Source organism: Fringilla coelebs (assembly GCF_963513975.1).
Source record: "Fringilla coelebs genome assembly, chromosome: 10".
Classification (NCBI taxonomy): domain Eukaryota; kingdom Metazoa; phylum Chordata; class Aves; order Passeriformes; family Fringillidae; genus Fringilla; species Fringilla coelebs.
Genome location: NC_140036.1, coordinates 5,366,035 through 5,379,299, shown reverse-complemented (window position 1 = coordinate 5,379,299; position 13,265 = coordinate 5,366,035).

The window sequence follows — 13,265 nt, the reverse complement described above, 5'->3', positions numbered from 1 at the left end:
GCTGGAGCAGCAAGGAACATGCAAAGGAGCAAAGAGGAAAAAATCAGGCTCCCAAATGCAGAGGCTGAGGGAAATGCTAAGGAAAATGCTGCTCCTGCCCACTGGAAAAAGTGGGCTGAGCTATTCCACATGGGAATAACTCCAATGGAGGAACCACCATGAGGAGAGAGGAGCTGCCTATGCATCAGACCTTTAAAATCCTGCTTGTGTAAGAAACGGAGTCCTCCTTGCTGCCATGTGAGGTCAGGATCTCAGCTGGGATAAATCAGGATGCTTATCCTTAATTCTCACCAAAAGACCTCTGAAAACAACCCAAACCTACTCCTGCTTCCCAAATGCCTCTTCCCCACAAAACATGAACCCCACTGATGGATGGGAGTTTTATATGCAGAAATATTTGAGATTTTTTAACTATGAAAACATATGGAAAAGCAAATTAATAGGATCACTTCCCTTAATGCAACTTTTGAATTCTGAGTGTGTCCTCTGCCTCTGATCCATCTTTTCCCAGCATGTCCTGCCCTCAACACACATCAGAAAAACAGAACACGCCACTGAGTGTTTTCCCTTGGCCTTTTCACCAGGAAAGCCAGGGAGACCCAGCCCCTGCAGGGATCTCCCCATTTCACAGAACCCCAGGATGGTTTGGGTCAGAAGGGACTTTAAACACCACTCATTCCATCCGTGCCATGGCAGGGACACTTTCCACTATCCCAGGTTGCTCCAAACACTGTCCAACCCAGCCTTGGACACTTCCAGGGATGAGGCAGCTGCAGCTTCTCTGTTTTGGGTGTTGTCACTCCAGACAGCCCCATTCCCACCTGCACAGGAGTCAGGGAAACATCCAGCCCTAAGGACAAGCTGAATTTCCCTCTGCCAGCGCTGTGGCACTTGCAGGAGAGCACACCCAGCCACAACACATAAATAAATAACTGATAGCCCAAATTAATCCCCGTTCTCACCCAGCCCGTGCAAGCCAAGCCCTCGGTGCTCTCTGGTGGGGTGAGTTAATTTCCACCCTGCCAGCAGATCTGCCTGAATGCTGTCAGGATGTGACAAGCCCCGATGCCAGCACCATCCCTCCCAGCAGAGCATCCCCACCCAGCATTGCTGTCACGTCGCTCTGTGATGAGGCTGTGATGAGCACCCCAGGAGCAGTCCTGATAAAGTTCCCCTATTCACAGGAACTTTTGTCTGCTTTATTACATTACCTATTCCTCAGAGACTGGCAGGGAAAGTAGGAATGATTAGTGCTCCATTTGCAAACACATATTGCTGAGTGCAAAGTGATTGCAGAGTTTGGGCCCCTCTAGCTCTAGGTAAAGCTGGGTTTAACTCCTCAAGGAAATATGGAACAGCAGCATAAGGTATGGAAAACCTCATTCCCTATCCTTCATAATGTGGTGGGGTAAGAATTGTGGCAAAATCGCTTTTTTCCCCACTTTATTTTGGAGTATATTTCCACTCTGGAGAAATTTTTTATCCCAAACGTTCTGAATTTTTCACAGAGATGTGAAAATGTTTGGGGGCAGCAATTGCTCAGCAAAACGTTGCCTTATGGTACAGGAAGAGTCACACAGAATCCCAGGATGGGCCTGGCTGGAAGGGACCGCAGTGGGTCCATCTGCTCCAGCAGGGCCATCCCAGAGCCCATGGCACACATCGTGTGCAGACAGCTGTGGGATATCCCCAGTGAGGGAGGCTCCACAGGCTCTCTGGGGTCTGTGCAGGGCTCAGTCCCTGCCCAGGAAAGTTCTTCTCATGTCCAGGTGGGGCTGCCTGGGCTCAGGCCCTGCCCGTGGCTCTGGTGCCATGGCTGGGCCTGGAGCAGAGCCCGGGCCCTGCTCTGCCCCTCCCTGCAGCCAGGGACAGCCAGGGCTGAGGGCCCCTCTCAGCTGGGGCTCCTCTGCAGGCCGAGCAGCCCCAGCTCCCTCAGCCTTTCCCGGGCACCCAGAGCTCCAGGCCCTCCTTCTCCAGGCTGTGCAGCCCCAGCTCCCTCAGCCTTTCCTGGGCACCCAGATGCTCCAGGCCCTCCCTCTGCAGCCTGAGCAGCCCCAGCTCCCTCAGCCTTTCCCCACCAGGGAGATGCTCCAGGCCCTCGCTCCACGGGCCCAGATCCAGCAGCTTCGTGTCTCAACAGAAATTAATTCCTGCACATTGGCAATGCTTCCCCTCAGGAAAATTTCTTTCCTTGTGAAGATCCAATGTAGCACTGCTCTGTGACAAAAGCCACCGACTCTGCCTGATCCCGAGGCAAAACATCCAATCTGTGCCGTTTGTATTAACTCATTACATCCAACACAAATCCCTTTCTCCCTGAGTACCTTAAGGAGAAGCATTCCTGGTCTGAAGAATCAGCTTTGCAATGTATTTCCAGGAGCTATTTTCTCTACAGACTGCAGCTGGAAAATTGTGCAGGGCTCACCTCTGGAAAGCCAGGCTGGCAGCAGGTGATGCCCAAGCGCTCCCTCAAGAGACAGGCTCAGAGAGCCCTGAGAGCACAGCAGGAAAAGCTGGAATGGGAATGTGAGAGCAGCTTCTGTGGCTCTTCTCAGCTGGGCCAGCAGCTCCCAGAGCTGTCCCCACAGGCTGACTTTCTCAGCAGGAGCAGCAGGGCCATGCCACATCCACAGAGCTGTGTCTTTGATCTTCAGGATCCTATGAATACCAAGCTTGGGATTTGCATTTTTCAGGAGCAGAGGTACAACAGCTCCAGATGCTTCTTAATCCCTTCATGTTACAGCTGTAAAAATGAAGGTGAGCTCCTTAAGTGAGCCCTAAAAAGGGGGGAAAGCCTGACAGAAATCCTGTTAGCCCCAGAGGTCCAAGTGCCCAGGTCTAGGATATTGTTTTCCCATTACATTGGCTCTGTACCAGGGTAGTATTTTTATTTATATTTAATGCACAAGCGAAGTTGGCTGCATATTGCTAAAACACCCCACTTTCAGGAGGCTGCAAAAAGAGGGAGAATCCAGCTTCCCTTTGAATATTCTTCTAATGGAAGAGGAAACAATTTCAGCTTCCATTTGCTCCCCATTAGTGCAAAGGCCCTTGCAGCCCACTGTGAGCAAGACCCTGCAGGTATTGTAATATCCAGGTCCTTGATCCCCTTTCAGCACCTGGAATTTAATCTCTGCATTTCAAACATACCCCAGACCTGCTCAGTATTCCAGAGATGGCAACAGGACCTTCAGAGCAGCAGCCCTCAGGAAACAAGGAAACAAGGACAACACAACAGCTCTTTTCTATGGAAGAAGTTATTCCCAACATCCCTGCTGTGGTTTTGGGGGTTACAACCCCTGGGCCGTGGTTGGGGGACCTTGGAGCAGCTCCCACCGATCCCCGAGGCAGCCGCCAGCATTTCGCAAGATGAATTTACAAATCATCCATCACCAGCAATCCCAACCATTTAATTAGACCCAAATTACTTTATGTCTTCGAAAACATCACAAATCTTGCTGGAAAAGATCCCGTGCATGTGCACGGGCTTGCCAGCAAGGAATTGTTTCCTCCTGCCAAAAGTGCGGGAGCGCAGCATTCCTGGCCCCAGCGGCTGCTGGGCGAAGCCAGCGGAAGATTCCAGCGCCTGCCTGGACCGGAGCCTGCGGGAAAAGGGAGTGACAGCCTTCATCCTCCTCCAGCAGAACCCTCTGGAGCAGAATCCTCTTCCCAGCACGCTCCCCGCCGCCTCTGCGCTCTTTTCCGCAGCCTGGCCGGGAGGTTTGTGCTCCTCGCCGGGAACGGGAGAGCAGCAAAGGCAGCACAGCTTACTCAGTGCCTCGACAGAAACACTACAAAGCACCGGAGGGCTCCCTGATCTGTTCCAGACCGGCTCAGCCCGTGCCAGAGAGCACAAATCCATAAACCCCGCACGGCAGGAGCTCCTCCTGCGGCCCCGCCGGGTGGGCTCCGAGCGCCGGCTCCCTGCTCCCGGGGGGCTCGGTCCGGCCGAGCCTGGGAACAGCTGTGGGGCTGGGGAGAACGGCCCGATGAGAGACTGGGGCTGCTGGAACAATTAACAGAAACCTGAGCCCAGTGGGAACAGGGCTAACGCCGGGATTATACCCTGGCCAGCCGTGCTAGAGGCGGGCATTGATCTGAAAGCTGCGCTGGGATGGTGCAGGCAGTTCTGGTTCCCAAAGAACCATGCCAGGCACCTCCAGGGTGAGGCTTACAGAGGGATGTGTGTCCTGCGTGTGACACACGTGTCACTCATGGGCAGGACTCTGCTCCTCCCTGCCCAGGACAGACCTTTGTAAGTCCTGGTGCTGAGAAAGCCATGATGGTTAAAAGCACCCCCAGCTTTATATGTGTGTTTCTTCAGGAGAATAAAAGAATAATACAGCACCCCAAAGGTGGCAAGACACCCAGAAAGCTTTTCATGAGATGATATAGGAAAATAAACCAGGAGGCAAATGCTCCATCCTCTGCCTTGGAAGAAAATCAGAGGTGCTGCTTTATCCCATCTTGCCAATTGCTGTGGCTGCTCACCCCTGGAAGTGTTCCAGGCCAGACTGGATGGGGCTTGGAGCAACTTGGGATAGTGGAAGGTGTCCCTGCCCATGGCAGGGGATGGGACTGGATGGGCTTTAAATGTTCCCTGCAACCCAAATCCATCTGTGGTTCCATGCAGCCCTGGATAGATAGAGAAAAAGCAGGGGAGGCCCTTGGGAGAAAGGGTGGATTTGAATGTATTTCACAACTCCTACAATACTATTTGGTGTGTCCAACAGGACAAAGAAAGGCCATGAAGACACAGGTGTGGAGACCCAAAGCTGGCTCCAGAGGACCGGGAAGCAGGATGCTGAGGGGTAGCTCATGTCCCTAACTGCATGAACCAGGCAGAGCTGAGCCAGCCCTGCCACAGGCACACACCACACAGCAGGAGAGGCTGCTCTGCCCAGCCAGGCCCACAGCTCCAGGATTCCTGTCCCATCCTCATCCTCTAAGGCACTTCATCACCTGCAGCCCCACAGCTGGTGATCTGATCAAAGAGTCACTCCAGGACAGCTTCCTGTACTGGAAACACAGGCATCTGGGAGAAATTCAACCAAATTCCCTGAGTGCTGAATTCCGGAGCTTCCCCTTAGGAGACAATGTCCAAATAGCTGAGTACAGTCTGTTTTCTCCAAATTCCATAGGAAATCTAGCTTCACACACTCCTGCTTCTGCTTCCAGCTGTGTTTGGGAGCAGGGAAGCCTCCTGGCACCTGAGCTCTGCACCTTGGAAAGACCTTGTGTGCCCGAGTCATTCCAGCCATGGAAAAAGGCCACATTGGCAGCAAAACATTTGCAGGCTTCTGCAAACCCACTGACCTCCATAGTCCTGGGTCCTGCTGCACTCTTTTCTTTTTTTCTCTCTGTTTTTTAATCAATGTGCCTCGTGTGATAGATCAAAGGACTTAAAGCCCAGGGAAGGCGCTCCAGGCTTGGCAGGAGCAGGGAATGAGACAGTCAGTCCCGCCTATGCAGGCAGCCCAGAGGGGCTGCAGATATTCATTTAAAAATCACATTGCAAGGCTTGAACAGTGCCATTTGTTTCAGCCTTTCATTCTCAGCTCTTCCATTTCCCTGATCAATGGCAAGGAAAGAGCCCCACGGCCAAGAAGTCCCACTCAGCCCCAGATCCACAGGCTCTGGATGTTGGGCTGCTCCATCCCTGGCTGCCTCCTACAGATCCCCAGTGCTCAGGGAGAGCCACCGTGCAATTAATTCTCTCACAATAACAGGGCAGCACAAATTACCAAGCAGACTCTTGTAGCAATAAAAATATAATATACTGAGTCTGACTTGCAAAGTCCCAGCACTAAATGTCTCTCTTTTGGAGGACTTCCATCTTTATGTTCCTCTTAGTTCCTCTTCCTCTTTTCTCAGCCTAATATGAGTCTCACTTCCAGAGCATTTGTCCCAGAGCTATAAATTCCTTGTGTGAGCTGTGTCAGACCCAGCAGTCCCTTGGTTGGATTGGGAACATTGAGTTTCATCCATCCAGGTTTTGGCTCATCCCCAGCAGGAAGGTTTTGCTCTTCCAAGACATTGGAAGGAGAGGAAAAAGGTCCAAGCAGGATGATGGGGACCCAGGATAGATTTAATGGAGAAAAATACAGGAAAGGCACAACTCTAGAGGGGCCCTGCCTGGAAATCTCTGCCACAACAAGGTCAGCTGGCACTAAATGGCAGGTCCAAGGAAAAGGGAGTGACTATTCCAGAGGAAGGCTCAGCAGGACTTCCGGGTGAATTGAAGGGTTCCCAGCAGTAACACAGCACTGACAGTGTCTGGAGGGATAATGCCCTTCCACCATCCCTCTGTAAGGCTCACTAGAAAAACTACAAACTGCTTCACCCTGCCTGGGCTTAAGGGATGCTTTAGTCTGGGCTTTATAACCCTGTGCTTTGGTGTAAGCTTCATGCTTTGCCCAGCTAATCTGGGCTCTCAAAATGTGCCATGGTGTCCTGTGTCAGCAGGCACAGGCTCTGGGATCAGTATTCCCCAATTACAAGTCACATCCCACTTTTCTTTCCACTTTGGCACAGCCATCTCCAGAGAAGCCACCTGCGTGCTGTGTGTTTTGGCATTTGTACCAACTTGTCACAGCATATATTGCAGTAGAGATGGCCACAATACACAGAATATCACCACACAATTTCAGAAAGCTTCAACCCATACACAGCAACACCTTACCTCTACAGAAGGCTTCAGTCATCTGCCCATGAACAGCATCACAACACTTCAGAAGACTGCATGTGGCTGCTCCTCAGCCCAACCTTTTATCCCCTCCTGTTGATGCCTTGCACCTGTGAGCCCTCTGCTCTTCTGGTGGTTGGTCAGTGCCCCTGGGCACTCCCTGGCTCATTGCTGTCAGTGCTGCTCACCTGCTGCTCACAGCTGTACCCACTGGGGATGGGGCTCAGCCCCACCCCAATCACCACAAACTGTGTGCCTACTCCAGCTGATCTCCAGAGCCTGCAGAACCCTCACCTCCAGCCTGACCCTGCTGAGCAGGTTTTGGACAAGACCCACCTTCCAGATTTAGTCTCTGTTTGCCAATTCCCTATAAACTCACATTCCTGTGGTCCAGCTTGTTGCATCCTCCCCTCTTTGCTCTGTGCCTCCCATCCCTCAGCTCTGAGATGATATTGCCCTCCCCAGCACTTCTGAATTCCTCAGAGCCCCATGGATTTGCCCATTACAGGTTTTCCATGTCACACCAATGGACACAAAGTCCTTGGAAGCTGTGCACAGATCCTCAGTGGGATTTCTGAGCCTGGGAGAGGCAACACCCAAGACAAAAGGAAGGGATGATTTGTGGTGTTTGTGATGTCCCCAGGACGAGGTGAGAGATGAGGAATCTGACTTCATGTTCTCAGAAGGCTGATTTATTATTCTATTCTATTCTATTCTATTCTATTCTATTCTATTCTATTCTATTCTATTCTATTCTATTCTATTCTATTCTATAATGCAATACTAAAACGATACTAAAGAAAGAGAAATGATACAGACAGAAGGTTTAACAAGAATGATAATAAAAACTGGTGACTGACTCCTCAGTCTGACACAGCTGATGGTGATTGGTCATTAAGTAAAAAATTCACATGAAACCAATCAAACAGGCACATGTTGGATAAACAATGTCCAGACCACATTCCAAAGCAGCCAAACACAGAAGAAACAATCAGATAATTATTATTTTCATTTTTCTCTGAGGCTTCTCAGCTTCTCAGGAGAAGAAATCCTGACAAAGGAATTTTTCAGAAAATATCACAGTGACAATGATCCCCTGTGGCCAAGCAGGGAAGGTGGGGTGTTCCCAGATGGGGTGCTCCCAGACGGGGTGTTCCTCCTGGCAGGGAGCAGGGACCAATCTTTGCTATGGGCAAAAAAAATTGGACTTTTCAAAGCTCAAATGAATGCGCTCTTCAAGTAAAGTCCCTGGAAGTGAAATTCTGATGAGGCTTCAGCACCCTGGTGCCTGCAGACAGCCTCCTGCTCGATTCACTACTCTGTCATGCTTGTTACTGGGAAATGAATTCCCTTCACACTGACATTTCATAGACTTCCTGATCCAGCATATAATGAACACCCCGCCAGCCCTGGCAGCCTCTTGCCAAACTAACTTTTATTACCTGTTTTCTCATTATTGTATTTAAATTTCCTGGTCTGTTGTGCTGTGGCTCTTTTTCTTCCTTTTTTTTTTTCTCTTCTTGAAAGAGAAAGAGCAGGGTAAGATAACAAATTTCCCCAGCAGAGTCCTGCTCTGGGAAGCACAGATTCCCAGTGTCCCAGCCAGCCCTCAGGGCTGCCCAGGATGAGGCAGCAGCACTTGCAGGCAGCTGCAGAGGTTGGAACAGGGATAAATGATGCAGTGCTGAAGCACCTTGCCAAAATTAAGCACACAGCAGTGCTGGCTGTGTGATCCTACACCTTCCTGACCCGGGGCTAATCACATCTCTGCCATCAGCAGGGCACTTACACTTCATATCCCTGACATTAGGATGACTTATTCCACAGTTTTAGACTTATTTGCTTTCACTCTCCTACAGCGTGTAACATAAGAGAGTGGCAGTGCTCAGCAGTGGCTCCCGGGCATTAGAGCTGAATGACTCCTAATGAAAACCTGGAGAAGCTGGAGAATCATCCCTGCAGCACTCCAGCTACAGGTTTGAGCACTAAACTGTCTGCTGGCTCCTGCTGGCTTTATTTTAGGTGGCATGGATCCCTGAGAACTCTTCTGGGCTGAGAATGGGCCTTGGGAGCCCAGAAGCAAGTGGGATCATCCCTGTGGGATCATGGCCATCTAGTGCAAGTGGTCACCTCCTCAGCTGACCTTTCCCTCTGGTCTAGAACATCAAATAAACAGAGCAGAGCACTCTGAAATGCCATGGCAGGAGCCTGAGACACCTGAAATAACAGAGGGAAGTGACAAGTGCTCCCAAGAGGGGTTTTCCTTCTTTCCCTGCTTTACGCTTCACTGATGCCTTTGCACCTTGTCTAATCCCCCTTAGGAAAACCAGAAGCCTCATGGAGAGGGGAACCTGTTTTCTTAAGCTTTTAAAGAGCCATGAATGCAGAGATTAAAAAGCCCAAAACCCCAATGAGCAGCACAAAGTGCCGTGTGCAGTTTCTCTGTTAACAATCAGACACCACAGTAGGAAACAGAAACCTCCCAAGGTGAATAAACATCTCATTTTCCCCTCCATTTCCAGAAGAATGGCTAGAGCACATCCCATGGGAGGTCTGTCAACATAGACACCCAGTCTGAGGGACCCTGCAAGGAGCAGTGTGCAATTATGAGTCTAATTAAGAACTATCATCTTCATTTGAATATTCCCTCTGCTACTGCAGTTGTTAAGCCCCTAATTCTTGTTGGATGAGGCTTGGAGCAACCTGGTCTAGTGGAAGGCATCCCTGCCCACAAAAGGATGAGCCTGCCAACCCAAACCATTCCATGATTCCTCACATTCAAGTTCTCCCCATGTTGCTGCTCCTTGCTGCTCCTCCCAGTGCCTTTCCCAGCTCCTGGAAGTCCTTTATGAGGTGGGTGTGTGGAACTGCCCTGAGCAGACAAGTCACAGAGCCCTGGCTGTAGGCTGTGTTCCATTCCCTGATCCTTTCCCCTGATCCTCTTGCTTTGGGAGAGCTGCAGAGCTGTGCCATGCCATTTCCATAGAATAATTTAGGATGTGCCAGCTCAGAACTCCCCATTGGCATGTGCAGTGACAAGTGCCTGTCCCCACGTGCATCCCTGCCTTTCTCTGCATTGCATTCTCCAGTTTATTCCTGGGCACTCCATCCCACAAGGTGCTTCCCTTCCTGACTACCCCTTCTCAGCATCATCTACCTTTGCATTCCATCTTGACTGACCTCCCAGACCTTTAATGAGCACAGGGAACTGGGAACACAGGCACACAGATCCCTGCAGGGCACCACTGCTGGCCTCCCTCCTTCCCTGGGTGAGGGGCTCTTCCTGCCTTTCTAGCATTTACTCATGGGATGACCTTTCCTCTTAGCCCACAGGGGCTTAGTATCCTTAAGCTGCTCTTCTAAGGAAAGTGATCAAAAGCCTTCCAGAAATCTAAGTGGATTTATTTCCACAGGATTTACCTTGTCTACAAGCCCTGTGATGCCTTCAAAGATTCCTGAGGACATCTGTGGAGCCTGATGCCTGCCCTGTATGAAGGACATCCTGTCCCACTTATCCAGGCACCTGTTGATCCTATCTTTTCTTTCTCCCAGTTATCCCAGTTCAAGCTGCCAAATCTCTAGACCTCCATCAGTTGTGCCACAGGAGATTTCAGTTAGATATTAGGAAAGTTTTTTACATGGAAAGTCTTGTAAAGCACTGGCACAGCTGCCCAGGGCAGTGGTGGAGCCACCATACCTGGAAATGTTCCAAAAATCGTGGAGATGTGGCACCACACGGGTTAGTGGTGAACATGGGGATGGTGCTGGGTTGATGTTGGACTTGTTGATCTGAGAAGGCTTTTCCAACCTTAATGATTCCAGGACTGTAAGGTGGGTACAGCAGGCTCAGAGCACACATGATCAAACTGACAGAGGGCAGGGATAGATGGGATATTGGGAGGGAATTTCTCCTTGTGAGGATGGGGAAGCCCTGGCACAGTTGCCCGGAGAAGCTGTGGCTGCCCCTGGATCTCTGGAAGTGTCCAAGGCCAGGCTGGAAAGGGCTTGGAGCAACCTGGGACAGTGGAAGGTGTTCCTGCCCATGGCAGGGGTGGAACTGGATGAGCTTCAAGGTCCTTTCCAACCCAAACCATGCTGGGATTCTGTGATGCACCCTTGAAGTCACAGCACAAGAACTCTTCCAACACTTTCCCACTGAAAAGACATGTAGATCCCAGGGCTAAACATTCCCACCCAGGCTGATTTTTGCAGCCCCATGACACAGTTTTATCCCACACCCTTCCACCCCTGACACAGAGCACTGCTGAAGGCTGCAGGAGCTGAGCTCAAGAGGGAAGGAACCGGGAGCAGCCGGGGTTTGCTCCCAGCTCCTCCAGCTCAGGTCCCACATCCATCCCCTCCAGGGGCACTGCCAAGGCACAGTGTCCCCTTTGGGAATGGCTCCCACAGGACAGCACCTGAGGGATTGCATCTCCAAAGCAGCCCAGGGAACAGCTCCCCCAGCTCTCTAGCAGAGCAGCGGCCAGTGCTTCCACAGGCGGGGAGCAGTTCATTATCCTCGGGGCTCAGCAGAGCACGTTCCCATGGAAACAGGGAGCCTTTTCATGTCTGTTGACAGCTTTGGAGAGTTTTTTTCTCTCAAATGCTTGGACACAGAACAGGTGTCTCCAAGCCAGGCAGTGAGCAGATAGTGCAGAGCCAGCGCAGGCCGATAATGAGACAAGTGTTTGTCTGAGATGAAACATTTTCACCTGGCGAGGGAGCTGGGCTGGAGCAGCACAATCCCTGCTGCAGGGACACAGAAACCATGGGAAGGGGGGACAGGCTGCCCACACACCCAGCACAGCACACTGTGAGCGGGGATGTGGCTCCTGCTGCCTTCCCTGCACCCCACAAGCACCATGGCAGGGCTGGGAATCGACCTCAGCATCCCAGGAAATTGCCAGCATCCACCAGCAAATCCCCATCACCGCTGGGAGGGCTGGCAGGATGCTCCTTAACCTGGCTGAGCAGCAGGAGTGAGCTGTTTGCAAAGCAGCCTCTCTTGCAGAGCTGGATTTTCAGTGAGCTGGACTGAAGGGAAAGGGTGGAACAACAAATGTGCAGCGGCCACGTCTCCCCTCGCTCAGGGCAGCCACAGTGGCCAAACTGGAGCCAAACACCAAATATCCACCTCCTCTGTTTTGTTTCTCCCACAGCTCAGGTTGTTCCAGGGCCTGAGCTCAGCCAGGAGCACTGAGTCATTCTTCACAGAAAGATCCATAATTGTTAATGTGGTGTTACATCAAAAATCATGTCCAGGACATATCCATGTTTCCATGTCAGGTGCTCCGAGAGCAGCCCATGCCAGATTTAAATTGTCTGTGCAAATTGCATTGTGCTCACACATTGTGCTACAGCCTCATTACCCAATTGCCTCCTATTTTTTCCCCCTCAAACACCTGCCTTGTTTGTGGAATGGATAATTGTTCACTGCAGACTTTTATCACCCTAATTATTATTTACTACACAACATCCAAACCCTGTCTCAACAGAGAACTGCTCATTTCCTCTCCAATGTGGCTCAACTTTTCTGAACAATGTAGTTGAAAATATTTCATTTCTCAGCACATCATGTATAAATGATTCCAGATAGAAATGATTTTATATATAAATTCATTTCCCAGCAATGTCACATATAAAAATGAGAAGCTGAGGAGTCAGAGATTAAAGCTCAAGCTCCTGAATATACCAGGCAGTTGTTTGCTATTCCAGGTGTCACCAGGCTGATGAACTCCAGAGCATTTATCATCCTTCAGCCCTGCCTGCACTGAGTCAAACCTCCTGTAAACTCCTGACAAGTTATCTGCAGCTCCCCACATCAGAGCCCTGGATCTGCATTCCCAAGGTGAGGATCCTTCAGCTCCTTGCCCTGCATCACAGGGGATGCATGGACAGAGATTCCCATCTCCCCTTAACCCCTGGAGGCTGCTCCAGCAGCCCTGGCACCTCTGCTCTCTGCTCCTGCACAGTGCAAGCATCATCCATCCCCAAATCCATCCCAAATCTAGAGCTGCCCCGAGGATGGAGCTGCTGAAGGATGAAACAAACTCTCCATTTCATCTTTTTTATCCAAATGGAATGAGAAAGGCACAGAGCTGGAGCTGTTTTCTGAATGAGAGAACTGCTCGGGGTCAAGTGAAAGGTCTCATTTTTAGATCAACCCTTTTTGTTTCAAACTCCTTAGTGTGAATTTCATTCCAATTCAAAGGAAAATCAACCCCACAGCCAGGGTGCAATGAGGGATGGTCATGGTAAGAGGCCTGTGCTGCCAGGTTTAAAGGTATTTTGGACATCAATACAATCTCACATGGAAAAAAAATCACTTTAATTCAAGCCTTATTTTACAGCAGCAGTTGGTGCAAGGAAGGTTTCTAAGCCTCTCTCTCATTGCAAGCACTGAGCAAGGTGCAGAATAAATAATGTGGGGCCAAATTAATGGAGGATGTACAAGAAAACACCTGCAGAGAACAGATAAAGATCTGTCCTGAGCTGCTTAAATCCAGGCAGGCGAGGCCACACTTTGAGTGCTGTGTCCAGTTTTGGGCATTTCATGACCAGGACATTGAGGGCTGGAGTG